The 5377-nt window shown below is 34.9% G+C and overlaps 1 long non-coding RNA gene across 1 annotated transcript in view; it reads left to right on the forward strand.

Annotated features, from left to right (window-relative positions):
- LOC116095437 overlaps window positions 1-4028 on the forward strand; it is a 9321-nt gene extending 5293 nt beyond the window's left edge. The window contains exons 2-3 of the long non-coding RNA XR_004120591.1: window positions 2045-2096; window positions 3762-4028. This is a non-coding gene — a long non-coding RNA (uncharacterized LOC116095437). The remainder of the gene's footprint in view (window positions 1-2044; window positions 2097-3761) is intronic.
- Window positions 4029-5377: the final 1349 nt, after the last annotated feature.

Consider the following 5377-nt stretch of genomic DNA (forward strand, 5'->3'; position numbering starts at 1 on the left):
TGTTTTTTGGAGGGGAAACAGGGAATGGAGAAAGTTACATGTAAATAAAGAAAATATCAAAAAAAAATGGGGTACAGAACTAAACAAAGAATTTTCAACTGAAGAATATCAGATGGCTGAAAAGCACCTAAAGAAGCAACTAAAGGAATATTTAACATCCTTAATCTTTGGGAAATGCAAATCAAAACAACCCTGAGATTTCACCTCACACAAGACAGAATGGCTAAGATGAAAAACTAAGGTGACAGCACATAATGGTGAGGATATGGAGAAAGAATACTCTTCCATTGTTGGTGAGATTGCAAGCTTGGTACAACCACTCTGGAAATCAGTGTGTCAGTTCCTCAGAAAATTGGATATAGTCTCACTGAGGACCCAGCTATACCATTCCTGGGCATATACCCAAAAGTTGTTATAACATATAACAAGGAAAAAATGCTCCACTATGTCAATAGCAGCCTTATTTGTAATAGCCAGAAGCTAGAAAGAACCTAGATGTCCTTCAACAGAAGAATGGATACAGAAAAATGTGGTACATGTACACAATGGAGTACTACTCATCTATTAAAAACAATGACTTCATAAAATTCTTAGACAAATGGATGAAACTAGAAAATATCATCCTGAGTGAAGTAATTCATTTACAAAGTAACATACATAGTATGCACTCACTGATTAGTGCATATTAGCCAAATTAGAAAAAAATCAGAGTACCGAAGATACAACTCCCAGATTATATGAAACATAAGAAGAAGGAAGAGCAAAATGTGGATGCTTCAGTCCTGCTCAGAAGGGGATGAAAATTATCACAGGAGATAGAGGGAGGGAGGGATATGGGAGAAAGGATTGAATTTACAGATAATAAGCATCACCAACAAAATACAAGAGATAGAAGAGATAATCTCTGATATAGAAGATACCTTAGAATAGATTGATACAACTGTCAAAGAAAATTCAAAACATACAACCTCCTAACACAAAACATTCAGGAAATTCAGAACACAATGAAAAGACCAAATCTAAGAATAATGTATAATTGAGTACCTGGAAACCACCCAGATGTCCCTCAACAGAGGAATGTATTCATAAAATGTGGTACATCTACACAATGGAGTACTACTCAGCTATCAATGACAATGAATACATGAAATTCACAATCAAGTAGATGGAACTAGAAAATATCATCCTGAGTAAGGTAGCCCAGCCACAAATGAATACACATGGTAGGTATTTGCTAAGTGGATATTAGTCTAAAAGCTTGGAATAACCAAGATACAATTGACAGACCACATGAAGCTCAAGAAAAAGGAAGACCAATGTGTGGCTGGCCATTTTTACTACGTTAATCCTAACAACATGATGCACATGGGAAATACTTCTTTTTTCCTGATATCTTCTTAAATTTTCTTTTTGAAAGACCTGAGAATTTTATTATCTAGCTCTTTCATTTTCTTGGTTAGAGTTACCTCAAGATATTTTATATTACTTATGACTATTATAAGGATATAATCGCCATTCTTTCTCTGTTTAGAATTTGTATATAGGAGGTACACCAATTTATTTGAGTTAATCTGCTACCCTACCAATTGGGTAAAATTGGTTATCATATATAGGACTTCCCTGGCAGAATATTTGGACTGTTTTATGTATATATACTCTTATATAATCTACAAATAGCAATACTTTATCTCTTAATCTCCAGAAATATTGATCCAATCTTCATCTTTGAAGTTTTATATTTTCTAAAATGTTATAAAATTATGTAGAATAAAGACTTTTGGTTCTGACTTCTATTGTCCAGAAAATATATTGCTACTTGATCTATACTCTATACATCTGACTAAAGTATTGATTTTTGAGCAATATCCATTTGTACATTTATATTATCATTTAGCTATTTATGGATATTGGATTCTTTCTAAATGTGAATGATTATTAACAATGCTATGCCATACATTAGTTTATTAGTTAATTTTTTTCTTAATTTAATAAAATATCATGACATAATTGTCTCATGGAAGAATGAAGGTTTTTTTGCTTATAGTTCCAGGGGGTTAAAGACCATGATGGAAGGAAGAAATGGCTCCTAGTGGCAGGTATGGAAACCAGATCAAGTATCTCAGGACTCAACATCCTCAACCACAGGCATGAGGCACAAATAGGGTGATATTATAAATACTGAATACTCATCACCCATGAAGCAATTCCTTCTGCAAGGCTCCCCTCCCAAAAGTTGTAAACCCTCCAAAGTTAGTTGTACTAACTGGGAACCAAACACTGAAGTACCCTAGGATATTTCTCTTGAAAATCACTATATTCCACTCAAAGATCCCATAGACTTGTTGCCATTTCATATGGCAAAATGCACTTGTCTAGTTTCAGAGTCTCCCATAGCCTTTTACAGTCTCAAAAATGCATAAATTTTAAAGTTAAGGCTTTTCTGAGATACAAGGCTATGTTTAAATTTTAAACCCTTAAAGCCAAGAATGAAGGTTTTGTTTTTGTTTGTTTGTTTGTTTGTTTGCTTACAGTTTTAGAAGATTAAGGTTACAACATATGATGGCATATATTATCATTACATGATTGCAATACATGATGATATATATAAGGAAAGGAATGAAAACAAAGAGACCTATGTAAAAAATATAAATAAATCAGGGAGAACACCAAATCTTGTAACCTGTATTCAATTTAAGTCCTATGACTTAAATTTCAAAGTGTATAGATGGCTCTATTCTTCAATATTTGTTGTTAGCAATTTCTCTCCCTCTGCCCCTCTGTCCCTCCCTCTCCCTCTCCCCTGCCCTCTTCCGTTCCCTTCCCCTCCCTTTCCCATTCTTTTCCCTCTCCCACTCCCCTTGCCCCTTCCTCTCCTTCTCCCTCTCCCATCTCTCCTCCACCCCCCTGTGTGTCTGGCTAGTTCAACTCCCTGTATAGAGATCTCTTTGGCAGATATCTCATTGCCTTGGTACCTTCAGTATCTTGGGATTTTCCCTCACTCAAGTCTTAATTTCACAGCCTCACAGAATGACCTGTCACAGACTCCTATACTTTCAGAGTCTTCATATAGTGACCAGCCTGGTAGTCAGTTCTCTAAAAAAAAAAAAAAAAAAAAAAAAAATCCTTCGCTCTTTTAATATGTATACTCTCAAGGAAAAATTATTTGAATGACATTGTCAAGTTGAGCAACCAGTTTAAGATGGATTTCCTCCTTCAATATCATTAGCAGTAGCCGCAGCACTTTCATTAAGTTGCTTTCTAAGAACAGATCATGTCCCTGTGGTTATTATGCATCATGAATTATAATCACATCCCAACTCAGTGTTATATAGTCTTGAAATTTCCTTTGCAAAATAAATTAGTCCACTACAATTTCATTTTGTCTCAGACAATTTTCTAGGGCATGGGCAGAAGGCAGACACATTATTTCTTAAAATATCATATAAGAAACCTCTAGCCTAGTTGTTGATATTGTTCCCCTCTGAAGTGTCTAAAGCTGAGCCTCCACAGTCCACATTGCCCTCAGCACTACTGTCTTTCCAGGCTCTACTAGAATTGCCTTGAAAGCTCTGCTTACAACTGCAAACTAACTGAAATTGAAAGTTCCAAAGTGTCCTACATTCTTCCAAATATCACCATCAAACTTTTACAAAGACAGCTTACTCTCTGGTACATATTTCTGTAATGGTTATTTTCATGTTTGATAAAACACCGTGAAAAAACAACTAATGATGTGAATTTATTTCACCTTATATTTCCAGAAGGATCAAGTATATCATGGTGAGGATTTGTGCTCCATGGAGCAGGAAACTGAGACCTCATATTGTTAATCATAAGGATGAAGAAGAAAGACAATGAACTGGAATTGGAGAGTACAAACTCCAAATGGTGTTACTTTCTGTAGCAAGACCCTAATTGTTTCATGACCTTTGCAAACAGCGCTGCCACTGGCAAACAAATTTTCAAATACCTAATCCTACGAGGGACATTTCTCATCAAAACCACCATGTATACCATTAAAGTTATTGTATAACGTCAAAATTACAAGTCTCTTGGGCAAACCAGTGATCAATGCTAGAGTACTTGCAAAGAAGTCATAACTTGGTCCACAAGGAAGATAAATAGAGAGAGAGAAACAGAGACAAAAACAGAGATAGAGCAAGAACTCTGTAAATGGAATAGGCTTTTTCAACAATTGAGAGAGTATCCTCAAACAAACTACCACAGGTTCCATATCACCTAACATCTGACCAACTTGTAAGGAGTTATCATATACTTGACTTAAATTTTTGTTATTCCTTGGCTTAAGGGAGAAATATTTACCATCCAAATAGCATAGATTCCTTATAAATTGTTTAACTAATGTGGTGTAATTTGCTCATAAACAAATATATTTCTATAGACCTTTTGCATATACCTCATTCTGATACCTGCATATCACCTCAATCCTCTACCCTTACATTCCTTAGACCATTCCACTGCTGGTATTCATTCCTTTTCTCTACTTTCAAACCATCTATCATCTACTGAAATCTTTCCTTTGTGGCATCCCCTAATGGTTGCTTTGTAGATCTCTGGTTTCCATAAGTACTACAAGTTAGATCCACAGTTGTAAATATTTATGGTCATGCTCCACATATTGGAGATAACAATATCTCAGTTTTTCTTTTCTGAATTGCCTCATAGAGTATGTTTTTCTACATTTGAAGGAAATGGGAACCTATGATACTACTTTCATTTTAATGTGTTATTTCTTTATATTCAGCTTAATATGAACTTCAAAGTCACATATATTTCAAATAGTGGCTTGATATTTTGATTGGGAATTAGAATTCTATGTAAATCATTGTAAGCAAGTATTTCAGATATTTACTTCCATTAACTTTATTTGTCTTTGCCAATGTGCTTTTTATTTCCCTTTTTGGTATGCTAATATAACTACAGCATTTGACTTTTCCCTTTTCTCCTTCCAAACTTTCCCAAATACCTACCTTTACTCTTTTTCAAATTTATGGCCTCAATTTCTTTCGAAATGCTGATTTTTAGGTATTTGATAACTAATTGGTACACTGTGCCCTGGGAAAGACTATATTTCTGACTCTGCATTTCTTACTTGCTTCCAGTTCATTGTCTATGACTAGGGACTAGTGGTCCTTCCTCAATCTACTTTGTCATATCTGTCATTGTTGTCCTTGTTCTGCTCATGATTGTGTAGTCAGTTTTATGTGCCTTAATGGATGTAGCTTTTTAGATTACTAGCACTGTGTCACAACAAACTCCATTATTGTTTTGTACCCACAGATGGAGCCCATTATGAAATGTCTATGTGTCCTTAAACTAAATTAATTCACCTTTTATCTTCAATAAACGCTCTTCA

Source organism: Mastomys coucha, unplaced genomic scaffold, assembly GCF_008632895.1.
Source record: "Mastomys coucha isolate ucsf_1 unplaced genomic scaffold, UCSF_Mcou_1 pScaffold18, whole genome shotgun sequence".
NCBI lineage: Eukaryota > Metazoa > Chordata > Mammalia > Rodentia > Muridae > Mastomys > Mastomys coucha.